General features: G+C 41.3%; 2 long non-coding RNA genes across 2 annotated transcripts in view; one reads left to right on the plus strand and one right to left on the minus strand.

Annotated features, from left to right (window-relative positions):
• LOC138765052 (uncharacterized) overlaps positions 1-17005 on the minus strand; it is a 58461-nt gene extending 41456 nt beyond the window's left edge. Inside the window, exon 1 of the long non-coding RNA XR_011358440.1 lies at positions 16971-17005. This is a non-coding gene — a long non-coding RNA (uncharacterized lncRNA). The remainder of the gene's footprint in view (positions 1-16970) is intronic.
• LOC138762943 (uncharacterized) lies at positions 12313-15118 on the plus strand. The gene is made up of 2 exons (XR_011357251.1): positions 12313-12737; positions 14699-15118. It is a non-coding gene; the product is annotated as an uncharacterized lncRNA (long non-coding RNA).
• Positions 17006-18228: the final 1223 nt, after the last annotated feature.

Consider the following 18228-nt stretch of genomic DNA (forward strand, 5'->3'; position numbering starts at 1 on the left):
CTGAAAGGCCACATTCTCTGTGGGTCGGCAGCAGAATGTTAAGCACCATCACCCTCAGGGCCGTGTGCTCAGCCCGGTCCTACTCACACTCATGACCCACAACTGCAAAACCAGATCCAGCTCCAATAGAGTCAACATGTTTTCAGGTGACACGACAGTCGGTGGCCTCATCTGCAATAACTGTGAGTCGCACTGCAGAGAGGTGATAGGGTGAATGGATAACAACCAGAGTCTCAACATTGACAAGATGAAGGAGATGATTATGGGCTTCAGGAATGACCAGTGTCCACTATACATTAATAACTCAGTAGCGGAGAGGGTAGAGAGCACCAAGTTGCTCAGATTCCGCTTAACAAGTGACCTATTTTGGACACACAACATCTCCTCACTTATTAGGAAGGCACAACAGTGACTGTACTTCCTGTAAAGACTGAGGTGGGCAAGGCTACCAGCCATCGTCATATCAGCCTTCAACAGAAGCTCATTCAAAAGCATACTGGCTAGCTGCATCACAGTATGGTATGGTTGCTTTAGAAAATTGAATTGGAAGGTCAATCCACAGTATCCCCTCACCTCCATCCCATTGGCGAGATCATACGGGATAGTTGTCCAAAGAGGGGGTTGTTGACAATGCACAAAGTATATTTTAGCTACTCCTGTCAGGAAAGAGATACAGGTCAATTGGAGTGAGTATCACTATGGTGAGAAATAGCTTCGTCCTATGGGCACAACTAAATGAACTGCTCACAATAACCCACCAAGACTCTCCTATTTATTAAATAATATTTATTTATTCATTTTTATATATGTATATTTCTTCTGCAGATCTATTGCTTGTCTGTATGCATGTTATGTTTGGTTGTGTGTCTGCATGCTTTTGCACTGAGATGCTTGCTTTCACTGGGCAGGGTACAGAATACAAGAGTTAGGAATTCATAATTCAGCTGCACCCAACGTTGGTGAGATCATTATTTGGAGTACTGTATGCAGTTCTGTTGGCCCAGCTATAGAAAGGGCATCAATAAGTTGGAAGGCGTGCAGAAGAGATTCATAGGGATGTTGCTCGGATTGGAGGGGTTGAGTTGTGGGGAGAGGGTGGATAGGTTGGGTCTTTATTCCTGAGAGCAAAGGAGACAGAGGGATCACCTTGTAGAGGTTTACAAAGTCGTGAGCAACATGGGCAGATGATTCTAGAACTAGAGAGCATACGTTTAGATAAGAGGGGAAAGATTTAGGAGCCACCTGAGGAAAATTGTTGTTTTCAGTCAGAAGGTGGTCCTCATCTGAAATGAGCTGCTAGAAGAAACTGTAGAAGTGAGAAAAATCATGACATTCAACAGATGTTTGAGCAGATTTATGGAGAAGAGGGGGTTGGTTGTTAGGATTTGGACCAAGTGTAGTAAAATGGAATTAGTCTAGAATCCCATATTGGTGGGCGTGCACTAGTTGGGTTGACGGTCCCATTCTATGATAAGATATTTTGGAATGAGATGAGGAGAAGCTTCTTCACTCAGAGTTGTGAAATTGTTAAACTCCCTGCTCTAGAAATGTTTTTGAGTTTGTTAGATATATCCATGGAGCCCTTATGGCTGAAGGGATAGAGAGGCATGGTGAGAAAGCAGGAATAGTGTAGTGAAGTGACATGATCAGCCATGATGGTATTGAATAATGATGCAAGCTTGAAGGATTGAATGACCTGCTCCACCTATTTTCTATCATTCTATCTCGAATTACACACAAAATGGTCACGTGGGAACTATCCCAGTGTGAATAAGTTTACAAATATACTTCTAAAAATATAGAGTTGATTGAATTCTAAAGAAAATTAATGAACCTGATGTCTTTTATTTGGTTATGCATGAAATAGATAAAATGCTCTAAGGTTCTTGAAGGATTTTGATAGGGATTTTATTTGTGATAAATTACCTGGCTGGATTAAAATTTGGCTCGGCATTAGAAAGCAGTGGGCGATGATAAATTGGCAAGGCTCTTTCGAAGAGAAATGACAATTATGGAACTCTGCAGGGATATTTTCTGCATTTTTCAGTTCAATCTATTCATAAATGATAAAGAAGATAGAGTTCTCATCATCAATACTGCAACATTTTGCAGCCATGTGGCCAAGTCACAGGAGTGAGAGAGCCTGCATTCTTGCAAAGGATTGATGTTGGTTCGGACACATTTAAATTCACCCATGCTGGACACTAAGCAGCTGGGTAACACAAGGGAAAATGGAAATGAAAAATTAATTAGTCTCATCAAATTCAGTGTAATTCTGATAATCCGAAGTAGTCGTGACAGGGCTTATTTCGGATAAACAATATTTTTGGATTGCTGGTCATTTTTCAAACACAGCCCAGTAGCAATAGCAAATCATTTTGAACAGTGTTTAAACAACAGCAAACACCAAGGGAAGGTTTTTTAAAGCATGAAATAATGTTTAAATCTCACCAAAAAACAACCTGAACAAAATAAGATAAATCCAATGCAAAAAACTCAAAACTCTACTCAGAGGTGTTTCCAAAATTCCAAAATTTTTACATCCTGTGACGTCAGTTCGGCCCCGAAAAAAATTACGGATAACTGAGGATTTCTGATTATTTCGGATATCCTCATTTATCTGAAAATATTTGGAGGCGAAATGACGTCATTTTAGCTTTGAATTTTTTCAGATAAATGAGGATTTTTAATTCTTCTGAAATCTTCAATTATCTGAATTTTTTTGGAGCCGAACAGATGTCACTTCCAGGTCCAAAAAAAAAATCGATAACTGAGGATTTTGGATAATCCGATTTCGGATAATTGGAGTTGTACTGCATTAACAACATAAGACTGTTATACATGAGACTTTGTTAGATGCAAGTAAAATATTGTTTCCAGGGGAAATCTTCATAACTTTCTTGTTCAAACTTAATTTCAAAGAGCTTTTGTGTTCAGAAATCATTTTACAATCCCTAAGGAATTCTCACTACTAAATCTTGAACTGGGTTAATGACTCCACAGATAAAGTATGGTGCCCATTTAAAGTGTAGTTTATTTTCTTTCTGTTTTTTTTTTAACCTCCAATTTTGTTTTCATTGCATAAGGCACTGATAGTGCCTTGAAGGATTATGACACATAAATTTTGTCTTGGATGTTCAGCTCATCTATGGAAGCTTCCATAATATTGGATCACCTCCCATAATGTTCTAACCTCACACATCATAATGAACAAACAAATGGGACGTTGTCCCCCCAGCATTATTGCAACAGGTTTGGTCTGGAGCATGCAACAACTAACAGAGGCAGAATTTTAACCAGTCTTTATCTATATTTTACTGTCATGTCAGCAATGCAAATTACTTCAATGCATTCATCTTTAATATTGAGGTTTTCAGATTTATCTATGGCTTGAAGTTCAGATGTTTTTTTTCCTAACCACCCAGCTGTAAGTTCAATCTGTTATTGCTGCAACAATCAAGACCAAATGTCATGTTTCTGTCATTTATCTTTATGATATTAGTTAATGATTCTGCTTTTGTTAACTTGGTCCCCTTGCATTGAATGCCATGAATACTTTATTTTGGTACTAGTTTTTAACTTGCTTTCTAAATTGTGGAATGTTTTCAAATTGAATGCCTTCCATTATTTTCATTTTCCTTTTGTTCTTTTTTATAAATATTCCAATCACCTCCAGAGATGAATCCCTTCAAACCTGTATGACATTTTGGCAACTTGTAGTAACGTTCAGAAAACGAACAGTGCACATACCCACATGCACCCACACAACCATCTAGCTTTTGCAAATTCTGCAAAAGACTGCCTGGATCATTTTCAGTGCATTTACAAAACTTGGGTTTACATCTGAGATGGCCATCTCTATTTCAGAATGTGTAAACCTCCAATAATCTAGTATCTGATCATTTGGAATCTAGTTCACTGGTTCCCCCATTTCCCATGGTTTGTTGAAATGTATGTGCCCTTTTTCTCACTGGATTTACTGCAAGATTTCTTGTACTACTAATAAGTGAATTATAGTTCTATGAGAATATTAATAAAAGTAGTGGCCAATAGTCTGGAAAAGTTGTTAATCAGACAAAACCAAAGATGCCATATTAATGGAGTTTTACCAGTCCTTGAACAGAAAAGAAAATGGTGTCAAAATTGTTTGGTATAATTCCTCCACAGCTATATATTTAGCCAATATTTCATTAGATCTTCTTAACAGTGAACAAAACTTCAATCTTTATATGATCTCAGTTTGAGGTTAAATTGAGTCTTCAACAAATTTACTAATTCCTGAAACATTTCGCCTCACAGTTTGGCGGGCAGCAACCTCCTTTGAAGAAGACCGCAGAGCCCACCTCACTGACAAAAGGCAAAGGAGGAAAAACCCAACACCCAACCCCAACCAACCAATTTTCCCCTGCAACCGCTGCAACCGTGTCTGCCTGTCCCGCATCGGACTTGTCAGCCACAAACGAGCCTGCAGCTGACGTGGACTTTTTACCCCCTCCATAAATCTTCGTCCGCGAAGCCAAGCCAAAGAAAGAAAGAAAGATATTACCAGGTTCCTCTCGGTTCATCAGATTTCTCATTAACCTATATTTTGGAGCTTTTACGATGTTGATTAAAATAGACCTATTTATTTTCTTTGTCAATTTAATTTGTAGTATATCGTGCAATATTACTCTGCCATATTCCTTATGTATTTGGGTTTTCTACAGTCAAGCCTATTATGGCTATTTTGCATTAATTTTATTTCTTAATGTGCCTGCTTGTTAGACTCCCCTCCCCCCCTTTTTTTGTTATAGCCTACACTACCACTCGCCACCCATACTCTACCACACTTTTTTTTTAAGAAGGGTTACTCTAGGGTCCAACCTAACATCTTGGAACTGGAATCCTCACCAAAACGAGTCTCTAGCTTAAATTAATAATTGTCATGTATATTTATTGTGGAGAAGATTATTCATTGCAGCAAATGAGCAGTGTGGTCTTGGACTACATTCAAATTATAAGAGGATGTGCTAACAGCCTTGAAGCATATGAAGGTGGGACCTAAACGAACAAGTGTATACTTGCACTTTGTGGGAAGTAGGGAAAAAAATGAACGGGGACCTGTGAGAACTATTTATACCATTGTAAGTCATAGAAGAGTGGAAAGTGGCTACCGTAGTTGTTCCTTTATTAAAGGAAACAAGCCAGAGGATTTCTTGGCAGTAAGACTGATATCATTGGTGGTTAATGTATTGGAGGGGATTCTGGGCAATAGGATTTGCCATCCTTTCAAACATCAAGATTGGGCAAAGTCAGGATAGCTTTATGTAGCAGGCAGACACCTGGAGAGGGGAGGAGAGAAGCAGGGAGGCAAGGAAGGGGTAGGGGAAGGAGTACAGGCTAACAGGTAAGAGGTCATAGGTGGATAGATGAGAGAGAAAAAAGCTGAAGTGATGGTGAGGTGATTGCTCTCTGAATGAAGAGGACAGGGAAGAGGGAAGCCGGAGAAAAGGAGATGGAGAGCTATGGAGATTTGGTAGGATAGGCCCCAGACAGAATATTTGGTTTTGCTCTCTCTCCTCTCCTACCCCCATCTTTTTACTCATACCTTGGCGAAGGGCTCAGGCCCAAAACATTAATTACCCTTTCCTTCCTATAGATGTTGCATGATCTGCTGAGTTTCTCCAGCACTTTTGTGTAATGTATTGCAATCAGAGCATTTGCAAACTTTCCTGTTCCACTCTGTAATTATGTGTTTTGGATTTACACAGGATCTTGCATATTGATATTGTATTGATCCATCACGTGGAAATAATAATAATAGACTGTCTGAATGTTTTTTAGCACAAATATTTATGAAGTGCCATGGGCACAAGGTGAACTTGAGGAAGAAAGTCTCCTTACAGAGGAGTTGGCAGGAGAGCAGGATATTGTCCATGTTAAAGGTGATAAATCTGAAGATCTTCATTAGAATGGAAAAGGAAATGAAAGATGATAGTTACGCTGCAGATAGGGCGGGGAAGGGTCCATGGTCCGTAATTGCTAAGGATCATGCCATTAGAAAGAGAATGCTTGTTGGAAATGCAAGAATGGGCTAGGAAGTCCCAAAAAGAATGATACCCATGAAAGGGCGTTGACCACTGGACACATCTTGCCTCTCCTCCCATTCACTTATTGATCAGTTTATCCTCATGGTCACATTGGTTTTACTTGACTTCTCTTCAGCCTAACCAAGTTTCTTTCCCCTTCTAAATTCTGACAATGGGACTTTGAACAGAACCATTAATGCTGTTTCTCTTCCCACAGATCTGGCCTTACCTGGTGTGTATTTCCAGCTACCTTCCATTTCTTGTGATCTCCTCCCTATGATACACATCCCTTTTGTTTTTTTTTTCCTTTCCACCCCTTTCTTAAATTTTAAATGTAGACGTTCAGCCCTTTCATCTCAAGAAACCAGTGCCGCCCAATTTCACCAAATTGACCTACAACCCCCCCCTCCCCCCCGCCATACATTTTGAAGGGTGGGAGGAAATCAGAGCCCCCGGAAGAAACCCACACAAACACGGGGAGAACACACAAACTCCTTACTGACAGCGAGGGATTCGAATCCCCGTCGCTGGCGCTGTTACGGAGTTGGCTAACTACTCTGCCAACCATGACATGTCTCTGCAACATAAAGCTGACTTGGTATCTAATTTTTCACTAGTCTGAAATATTAGCTGTGTTTCTCCTTCCACAGATGTCCGCTGATTCTCTTCAGTATTCTCCACTTTTTATTTACTTTGCTTGTAATGGGTGTAATTCTGTCTATTTAAACTGGATGAATGCTGCTCACCAAGGGATATAACAGCATTCAGTAAGAGGAGTGCTAATTAAGCAGACTGCCATCCATCACTTGAAGCATTCTGTCCCTACACCATTAACTTGCAATGTCTGCCATGCGGACCAGCGACAAACAGCCCTGCAGTAATTTGCATCAAACATGTATGATGTGGCAGTCCCACCCACCACCACCCCCACCCCCAACCACACACAACAGTACTGAATATCCCTAAATGGTTTATGCTTTTGCAGATACGAGTCAATCCTATTCCTAAGAATCTTTTCTAATTATTTCCTTACCATATAATACTCATAATTTCCTGGCTTGACCCATTGTTCTTCTTAAGCAGAGGGAAACTGTTGGCTATTCTCCAGTCTTCTCTGTCAAATCCAGAGCAATCTCCTCTCTTGCCTCTCTGAATAATCTGAGATAGCTCTCATTAGACCCTGGCAATTTCTTCACCTTGGTATTCCCACTTCAAGAAATAAATAAATGGCAACACTGCTAGAGCTGCTTTAACGACAGCACTGCCGCTGGTGCAGACCCACGGAGAGTGGGGAGTGGAGATGCAGCTCTACCGCGAGGTCCAACTGCCCAGTCCAACTCCGTAAAGGCTTGAATGGTCTGTTAAAGGATTTGATGGTAGTTTTATTTAAAATCCCACCACTATGGGGTCTGCACCCAAAATGGGGGCACCTATAATTGGCAGCAGCCATGAGAGGTTGCAGACTCCTAGGAAGTGGAGGACTGGTTCAGGGAACCAGAACACAGGGAGTCTACCCCCCTTCTGACCCCCACCTCCCCCCACCCCCCCTCATTTCTGAAGGAGAAGCAGAAAAGATGGTGATCATAGCGGCAGACCAGTGAGGGGCTCTGAGGCTGAGAAACACACGGGCGGTGGGCGGTTGGTGATTCAAGGCGAGGAACCCATGCAGGCCGTGGGCTTCTAGAGACTGCGGTCAAGGGACTCGCACCTGGCAGCGGACCGCTGGAGACTGGCTAGAACCTGACTGAAGAGATACCAGGTATCAGAACCAGAATACAAGAGGGGGCTCAGGGCGCTGGAGGGTTCCTAATCATATCGGAGGTCCAGATGAGGAGCTTGGGTTGCCAATGGTTCGGACTGAACTTTGTGTGGCTATGGGGGCTGGGACAGCATTGGAGATGAATCCTCGGACACTCAGTGATTCTGGAGGGTCTCCCTTTTGCTTCACATCCTCTGACTGTTAGGGGTGCTTCGATAATTTCTGTTCATGGTAAATCTGTGTAAAAGGCAATTTTGTGTAATATGACAATGTTTTTATTACATCAGAATAAATTGATTCTTGAATGTTGAATCTTGCTTTATTACAACACAAAATTTCAGTGTACCCTTCCCCTCCATATCCTTCTCCCTGGTAAATACTGACACGAAATACTTGCTTAGTGCTTGACCTATCTCCTCTGACTCCAAGCATAAATTCCCCCCTTTGTCCATAAGTGGACCTACCCTCACCCTAGTTACCCTCTTGTTTCTAATGTACTATATATACTCAGGTAATAGTTGAGTTTTTTAACTAATTTTTCAGGTCAAATTTTTGGCCTCAACTTTGGACCGCAGCAAGTACATGCATTGTTCAAGGCATCAGGAGCTCTAATGGCTGAGATGGGATGGTAAGTCTGCGTTCAAGGCATTGGGAGCTCTGGTGGGCAGGTGGCCGGGATGCGAATCGGTCACTGGGGCATCGGGAACTTGGATGGGTGGGCAGTTGGGGTGTCAGGAGCTCAGATGCGTGCATGGTCAGGCCATAGGGAGCTTGGTTAGGCAGGTGGCCGAAGCGTGGGTTCATGGTCAGGGGGTTAGGAGCTCAGATGAGCGGGCGGCTTGGGCTAAGAAAGGGAGGTCGACTATTAGTCGGGATTGACTATCACTTTTTTTTGGTTATGACTGCATTTATTAATTTAATATAAAACTGGTATCAAGACATAGACTTCGGGTAAGTGGGGCTGTGTGATTCTGCCAGGTAGAGATTTCAGATTTCCAATTTTAGGTCTTTTCTTAAAAATATTTTAATTTTGTGGTCAAACATTTATCTAGAATTAACCATTACCTAAGTACATAAATTGAAATGAAAAAATAAATTGGTGATACAGCTTGTCCATATTTCAAAATGACCTCATTCCCTCCTTCCCTCTCAAACAAAACTCCAAGATAGAAAATAGAAAGGAAAGATGGAGAAAATAGAGAAGATGAAAAGCAGAAGATGAAAAGAAAGAGGAACCGTCAGGGTCCGGGATCCACTTCAGAGGATCTAATTCCTATTCTTGCCTAGATCTCAATTAAGGGAAAGAATAAGGACGTAGATCTCAGGTAGAGAGTTTGACAGAGATTGACTATTACTTTAGAATATACGGTATGCACTGGGATTTGCCTTAATCCTCACACAGGACTATGTAAAACAAAACAGAAAAGCAAACTATGGGAGTCTGATTGCTGATGAGATGGTGTAAAAGTCCCAGGCTGTTATTAACATTCAGTGATGTGGTAGTACACCACCGGCCTACTGCAGGGGGCAACCTCTGTACCTGCAGGAGTGTACTGCCAGCCTACTGCAGGGGGAAACCTCTGTACCTGCAGGAGAGTAAAGAGGACAGGACTACACCTGGCCAGTTGTGAATCAGTCGGCCTGAATGGATCAAGCCCCGCCAGTCGGGTGTCAATCACTCTCCATGATGTAAGCCTGCGCCAGCCTCCCAAGTCTCTCAGAGTTACTACAGCCAGCCTGACTCTGTGGAAGTCTTTGTGGATTAAAGCCTGTTGTACAGTCTTTACCTTGTGTGTGTATCTGAATCTGTCTAACAGTGCACCACAGTGGTTGCTAGTTTCTTCCCTCTCACTCTCTTTAGTTACTGATTCAATAAAATATTATTGGGCCTTTGAATCAGTTTTAAGTTCATCCAAGATTAAATAATAAAGGAATAATATATGTGGTGGTACACCACCAGCCTACTGCAGGGGGCAACCTCTGTACCTGCAGGTGTGTACTGCCAGCCTACTGCAGGGGGAAACCTCTGTACCTGCAGGAGTGTACCACTGGCCTACTGCAGGGGGAAACATCTGTATCTGCAGGAGTGAACCACTGGCCTACTCCAGGGGGCAATCTCTGCACCTGCAGGAGTGTACTGCCGGCCTACTGCAGGGGGAAACCTCTGTACCTGCAGAAGTGTAAGGGGTCAGGACAACACCTGGCCGGCTGTCAATCAGTCGGCCTGAATGGATCAAGCCCCACCCGGTCGGGTGTCAATCACCCTCCGGGATATAAGCCTGCGTCGGCCTCCCGAGGCCTCACTCAGAGTTGCTGCAGCCACAGCCAGCCTGGCTCTGTGGAAGTCTTTGTGGATTACACAAAAGGTTAATTTCCTGCGAGCAAAACACAAAACAACTGCAGACTCCTTGAATGAAGTAAAAACGCAATGCAAGTCAAACAGTGTACTTTATATAGCAAATAAAAAGATATATAACCAATGTTTTGGGCTTGAGCCCTTCATTGAGGTGTGAGCAAATGTTGGCAGGTGCCCAAACAAAAAAATGTCCTCCTTTCCTTTTGTTCTCAAGTTTTTTTTAGATTTCTTTAAACTTGCAGCACAGTAAGTGGCCCTTTCAATCCATGAGCCCTACCACCTAATTACACTGAATTGACCTACAACAGGTGATACGCTTTGAATGGTGGGAAGAAACCGGAGCACCAGGACAAAACCCACACAGGCACGGAAAGAACATACAAACTCCTTACGGACAGTGCGGGATGCAAACCTCGGTCCTAATCACTAGTGCTGTAACAGTGCTGCGCCACCTTATGAAACACAACTTTGTTGGTTTGGGTCAAAATCCGAAGAGGAACGTTTCTGTACCTAGAGCCCTTTTTCCACTGGCATCCCAGTTAATTGGCCTTGCAATGTCCTGGGATAGAAAGCTGTTTGTGCTGTTTCCGCTAGGTCACCTTTAACTGGGAAACTGATTGCTTTTCCACTGAACACAACTCATACCCATGGATAGGAGCGTCTACCTTCAACCAGAAACAGGTATCTTTCTGCTGTCCTTTATCCACTGGTTTAATCAGCACGCTGGCATCAGCTGACACTGGGGATATGAGTAGGGGTCGAGGTTGTCATTCCCTGCCATGAAATGATGTCATCTGATACCGGCTTGCTGATTGATTTCTTTTTCCACTGGCACCCTGTCCCAGTTAATTTCCCATTAATTCCTGGGACAAGGTTCCAGTGGAAAAGGGGCTTAGGTATCTGTGCAACTCACAATGTTTATATTATTGTCATTCTTATTCAGTCAGGATGGTGTTACGAGCCCAGAGGACCCCAAAACCAAGCAGCAGCAGATATTCACCAAGACAAATGGTTACTTAAACAAAAGTTGCTTTTAATTATCTTTAAACTTGAAAACAGGATCAAACTTTATCTTATATTACCATTAACTTAACTTAACAACCCCTTCTAATTCTAAAAGCACATGTATGTAAGTTTAAATTAGCTCTTTAATTCACAGTCCATTCCTCCAAGTTCACTGGTTGCAGGCAATTCTTATAGTGTAGACAGAATTTAACATTTATGAATTTCACCAGGCTTTGGTGCTTGAAGGTAAATGATTACTGCTCGGGAAGGTTCTTGTTGGTTTTCAGAGAGAGATTTCTTGTTTGCTGGATACAAACTGATCCCTTTTAATCAGCCATGTCAGTGTCTTGCCGAAGAAACTTGTCCCATCAGGATTTTCCAGATGATAACCTCTTTCCTTCAGGTCACCACAGCGTTCTTTTTTTGTTTCCCTTATTTCAAGTGAAACATTAAGCACCCAGTCCTCTCCTCCTGTATGGACCACAAGGGCTGTGACTAGGCTGAACTAAACACTCACAACCAGTCTTCAAAATGGGATTTTCCACAAGCTTGCCAGCTTGTCCTGTTCCAGTCCCAGCTGCTGCTGCTGGACTGTAAAAACTGCAGAACTGAATTCTCTCTCTCTCTCTCTCACTCACTCTCTCAGAGAAAAGCCTGTTTGACTCCTTCTCTGTTTACAAAAACCAGGTGACCCTCTTAGAGGGTCTTAGACAGGCACTCGGAGCCGGCCTGTCTAGCTTGAGCATTTTAAATGAGATCTGTTTGAAGTGTTTGTATGTGACCTACACTAAAAAAAAACTGCCGCACTTTATCTCCCAAAATCATATCTATATACAATGTAAAACACAACATATTCAGGAATTAGAGGATAACCTTATGCACTTGTAACCCCAATAGAAAGTTTACATCACAGTGGGCTCTGAGTGGCCTCATTATTTTCAGCATTGGTTCTTAGATCATGGACATCACCAGCAAGTCAGCATTTAATGCACAAATTGCCCTTGAGAAAATGATGCTGAGTCACCTTATATTTAACTGTAGCCATTGTGATAAAAGTATTATGGCATCACAACATAATGGAATGGATTTCTGGATCAAATCAGAGCACATTTAAGACCCAACCGCATCACTGATTAGTCGAACAGGATATTTATCTCTTTCTAGGGATTACTCGTGGTTCTCTTAGTGGCCTGCACAATGTGGGATATTGAAAAAAGGGAATGTTTATGAGGGATCACGTAGTCTCAATAGGCACTGATTCCGCAAGCTTTGGGATTGCGCGAGAACATTTCCCAAATACAGACTATCTTCGGTTTGACCATAGGATACTTAATGGATTAATGTACAGACTGAATTAATGCACACTGGGAAAGGCAAAATGACCAGCCTTGCCTATGGAAACAAATGAAGAAATAGCAATTATTTCAACTCGTATATGAGGTTAGCTGGGGTTTGCATGTACTTTCAGCCTTCTCCTGTTTCAGCCTGCCAACTGTTTCTTGCTGTGAAATGACATTGAAGTATGTAGCATCCAGAAGAAAATTACATTGTAAGTAGTAGATACACACCACACTGACATTGTGGATGTATTAGAGATTCCAAACTGTCACCCAGTTAATTTTCAGAGCTTTAATCAATTCATTGCACATTTAGAATGGGATTGTAATTATTCATTGCAAGATTTAAAGTATAAAGTAATACATTCCTAAAAGATTATACACATTTGATTGCCAGCCGTCAATACATTCTGAATTTGATTCAGGCGTAACTGATAAAGAGTCCCACCTTCTGATTTCTGTAATAATACTTCTGAAAATGTGATTGCCATAAACTCTTGTTGGTGGAAACTTTTCATCCATGGAACATTTTCAGTTCTGTCTTCAGCCATGAACAATTTGAGAACATTAAATGCTTGCAAATCTTACGATTAGCAAAAAGAAAAAAAATATCCTTGGGAGTCATTACTGTGATTTATTTCTTCAGATTAATTTTTTGAAGATTTTTAGCTTAGTTCAATTGGAGATTATTGTTTTACTCAAGTTCAAATTTATTATCATATGTATCAAGGTGTAGAAAGAAAGTTTGTTTTATGAGTAGACTTGCTCAATATGCCATATGTAGTACAGCAGGTATAGAATATACACAGTATGGAAGTGCAGAGTTACTGAGAGAGATCAGTTGGTACAGAACAAAGCAACATAATTTTATTAGTGTGAGGTTCATTCAGAAGTCTGTTAAAGATGGGAAAATAGCAGTCCTTGAATCTGGAGGTGTGCGATGTCACACTTAGCTTTTTCCTGACAAAAGGAGGGTATGTGGCTAGAATGACATGGTTTTTAATAGATTGGCTGCTTTTTCCAAGGCAATAGGAGGTTTATATGGTGTCATATGGGAGGGGACGGTGAGGATTTGTGTAATGGCCTGAACTGCATTCACAACTTTCCGTAGTTTCCTATGGTCTCGGGAGGAGCAGTTCCCGTATCACGTAGTATTACATCCTGATGGGATACTTTTCATGGTGCATCCATGCAAGTTAAGAGACTCAAGTGCCATGCCAAATTGTCTCATGCTTCTGAGGAAGTAGAAGCATTGGGGTGGTTACTTGGCCATTGCGTTAATATGGCTAGGTCAGGACAGGTCACTGAAGCTGCATTTTCCTTTGAATTAAAGCTGTCCGCAATATCCACCTAATATTATTATTGCAGCACGATGTTACAGGATCATTGATAGACATTCAGCATCTATTTTTTTGCTGAACTAGGAAATAATAGTTATATTTTAATTACAGAGGTATTTCAGGTTTACAGGGATTGTATTCATTTTGTTGGCATAGAAAAATACATTTCAAATTGTGTGAAAGTTTAGGATAGACATAAAAAGTAAATGCACTAAAAAAAATCACAATAAGCTCTAGATTATTTAGCACAAGTGAAGTAACTAAACCCTCTACTTCAGCAGTCGGAACAACCCTGAGGAAAATAGGACTGCAGCATCCTAGATACTATTGGGGTGAGGCCTCCCTGCTGTGATCAAATGAAATGCAACTATTAATCTCTGAATAATGCAGAATATTGAAATTATTACTTCTTCTGGGAATAGTCCAAACCATTTTCCAAAGCTGCTTGATCAGTATGAAGTGATTCTGTGATTGAGTTGTAGATTTGTACAGTACCGATAATGGCTCTTCAGCTACTCTTACTAATCTGGACATTGTATCCATCTATGCTTGGTTCAAATTCTATATTTTTGAAGTTCAGTTCTAGTTGCATCTTAAAATTGAAAGCAATCCCATTAAAATGTTTTGCCTCATCCTCTACTTCACATTGTGCCAATTCCTTTGCAGGTGTTTGCATGCGTTCACCCAACTCTCGGTTGGTTTCGTGATGGGCATAATTTTCAGGTGTACCTGGCCGATTACTGAACTCCCTGGCTTTGTGGAGAGATAAAGAACAAGCACATCATTCTTTGGAATGCCATGCTACTAATATGTTTTTATTATCTTTAATTTAGAGATCCAGTACGGTAACAGGTCCTTCCAGTCCACAATTCCATGCTGCCCAATTACTCTACTAATCCCATATATCTTTGGAACGTGAGAGGAAACTGGAGCACCTGGAGGAAACCTATGCTGAAACAGAAAGAAGATACAAACTGCTTGTAGGCATCGCCAAATTTGAACGTGATTCTGGCACTGTAACAGTTGTGTGCTAACCAGTAGACTAATTATGCTGCTCAACTGAGCATGCTGGTGCAACATATGATGCAAAGATCAAGGTTCAAAGTTCAGCTTTATTGTCAGAGAACCTGTACGACATCACATACAACCCCCGAGATTCTTTTCCAGCGGGCGAGGCAGAATGACCACATTCTTGGCAGTGCAAAAAAAAACCCTGTACTCAATGTACACACAAATAAAGAAATGTAAACAAATGGACTGTGCAATACCGCGAGAGAAAAACAAAAATCAATGAAGTGCAAAAGCAAGTGTCCTTTAATTGAGGCCCTGATTCAGTTTATTGTTGAAGTGTTTGATTCTGTTTTTCTGCAGGACAGGCAAAAACTTTTATTTATCGGTAGTGCACAAAACTATACTCAAGAAAACATACGTATACAAAAGAGAGAAATAGAAACAAAGAGAGAAATGCAAAGAAATTAACTGTTCAATACCGAAAAGAAAAATCAGGGATAAATAACGTGCAAAATAAGTAAGTGAGTTGGTGATGGTGTTTGTGGTTGAGGAGTCTGATGATAGAGGGGAAGCAACTGTTTCTGAACCTGATGGTGTGAGTCTTGTGGCATCCATACCACTCTCCTGATGGTAGCAGCAAGAACAGAGCATGATGTGGATGGTGTGGATCCTTGAGGACTGCTGCTGCTCTCCAATGGCAGCATTCCATGTCAACTTTCTCAATTGTGGGGTGGGTTTTGCCTGTGATGTTCTGGGACTGCGTCCATTACGTTTTGCAGGGCTTTCCATTCAGAGGTATCGGTGATACCATACCATGCTGTGATACAACTGGTCAGCACACTTTTAATTACCTATCTGTGGAAGTTTGCCAAGGTTTTCTACGTCATACCAAACCTCCGCAAACTCCAGAGGAAGTAGAGGTGCTGATGTGCTTAGTTCATGATGACATTAGTCTGTTGGGGCTCCAAGATAGTGACTCCCAGGAATTTAAATTTTCTCACCCTCTCCTCTAATCCCCCAATGATCACTGGATCAGACACCTCTGGTTTTCCCTTCCTGAAGTCCACAATCAGCTCATTGGTTTTAGTGATATTGGGTTAAAATAACTGCACCTTGCAATGCTTAGATGATGTTCTCCTCTAAAATTAACACTATTTTGTTTAATTTCCCAATTCTTCTTTCCTGATTAAATTCACACCAGCTTCTTTTCAGTATCTTAATTAGCACAGGCCATAAGGGCATCTTGGTTAGAGGGAGCTTCAAGGAAAATAGAATAACTTAAAGGAAATGTGATGAATTCTTATTAAGTATTACCTCCCATTGTGTTAGAAAAACATAAGCAAGGGGCAACTAATTGACCTACAAGTGCAATTGTGTATTTATAGATTAGGAGGATTAAAATTTGAAAAAAAATTTGTACATCAGATGCATCGATCCAGTTCATTCTGGATATTGTCAGTGACCTCAAATGACATAGAACATAGAGTTCAATGTCATTTGTGCTGAATAGTTATGGAGCAGACTGTGAGAGACATGAGACTAACGCAAGAGTGTTGAAACCTGTTTGGTACTATTTAAAAGGGGATGATCTCAGCTGAGTGGTTGCATTTGTCTTAAGGAACTATCATATTTTATTTAGATTATTAAATTTTACTTGATCATGCTCTCTTGTTCCCTGATCCCAATTATTAAATCACTCGAAACCCTGACTGACACCCCAATCATTCCCCTGATTAATACCCCTCCATTGTCCCGTCCTGACTAAATTATTTTTCCCTGACTGACACCCAACGATCCTGTCAAAATATCCCACAACTGTTTGCCTTGCACCAGCTTTCCTCGTTCCCTCCCCCTCAATCTGCACATTGCCCATATGCCTTGTTCTCCACAAGTGAGATCTCCCGGACTGAGATTGCACAAAATTGGCACAGCTCTACGTCCAACCATCCCCTCCCTCACAGCCTTAATATCCCCCACGTGCCACAATGATGTACTTTTCGATTTCTAATTCAGTGGAAATTCTTCCTTCATTATATCATTCACATAAGTCATCAGAAACATTCTGTATCAGCAACACATTTTGATTTTAATTACCTTCATGATGCCTCTACTATTTTCAATTATCCAATAGTACTTTTCATTTTTCCCCCCTCTGTTTAAGCACTTTGCTGATATTCTCTGCAAAGCCTGGAAAATGTATTTTAAAGAGCAGTGAAAATTAAACATCATTTTTTAAAATTAACCCTCTTTCTTTTGATTGCCTGTGCTCCAGAGGTTTCCACAGAATGACAGCCCCATGGTGGTACCCTCAATTTATGTAGCACACCAATATTGGGGATGGGACATGCTTAGCCCTCTTGCCTTCTGCTCCACTTTTGTTCCCATTGGATTTAGTCTTGGAAAGAGGTGGCCATCTGGCCATTGACTCAAATAAAAATAAAAACACAGGCCTTCAAAGTGAAGAAACACTTCACTTGTGTATCCACAGAACTGATTTACTATGGCCCCTTGCGGCCTTCTCCATATCGGAGAGACTGCGTGCAAATTGGGAGATCGCTTCGCTGAGCACCTTCGCTCAGTCTGCAACAGTAAGATTGACCTTCCAGTAGCCAACCATTTCAGTTCTGTTTCACTCTCCCACACTCACATGTCTGCCCATGGTCTTGTGTCCTATCCAACCAAGACCACCTATAAATTGGAGGAACCACCTGATTTTCCATCTGAGCACTCTCAATCCAGATAAGATTAACATCATTTTTTTCCTGTTTCTGCTAACCTGCTCTCCTCTTCTCTCCCCCCACCACCCTTTCCAGTTCTCCTCCCTCCCTTCACTTAGCCATCCCTCCTCCCCTTGATCGCTGCCGTCCCCTCCCTCCTATCACCTTCTGCCTTGCGACCACCACCCCCTGCTCCCTACTCTTTTGTTCGGATACCAGCCGACATTTTCCCCTACCTTGAAGAAGGGCAAAAGCCCAAAATGTTGATTATGTATTTTTACCTTTGCCCTATAAAGGACACTGCTTGACCTGCTGAGTTTCTCCAGCTTTGCATTTTCACTACACGTTTTGGCCTGTTGAGTTTCTCCAGCATTATGTTTTTACTTCAGATCACAGTGTTTGATCATTGACTCCATATGTCTTGCATCTCTGGTTCATAACTTTTTTAACCAAGCCCTCTAGACACAGGAAACATCCACTTACAAAACCTATTTATTCCTTTCTAAAATTATTATGTAGGAGTTATGATTACTTCTGGACTGATTCATCAAATGTAGACTTTTTTGCAACTCTTCAGCAAAGAATCCAATTGTAATGATTCCACTGAAAAATAAAATAAATGTCAGGGTCCTTTG

Source organism: Narcine bancroftii, chromosome 5 (assembly GCF_036971445.1).
Source record: "Narcine bancroftii isolate sNarBan1 chromosome 5, sNarBan1.hap1, whole genome shotgun sequence".
In the NCBI taxonomy this organism is placed as follows: Eukaryota; Metazoa; Chordata; class Chondrichthyes; order Torpediniformes; family Narcinidae; genus Narcine; species Narcine bancroftii.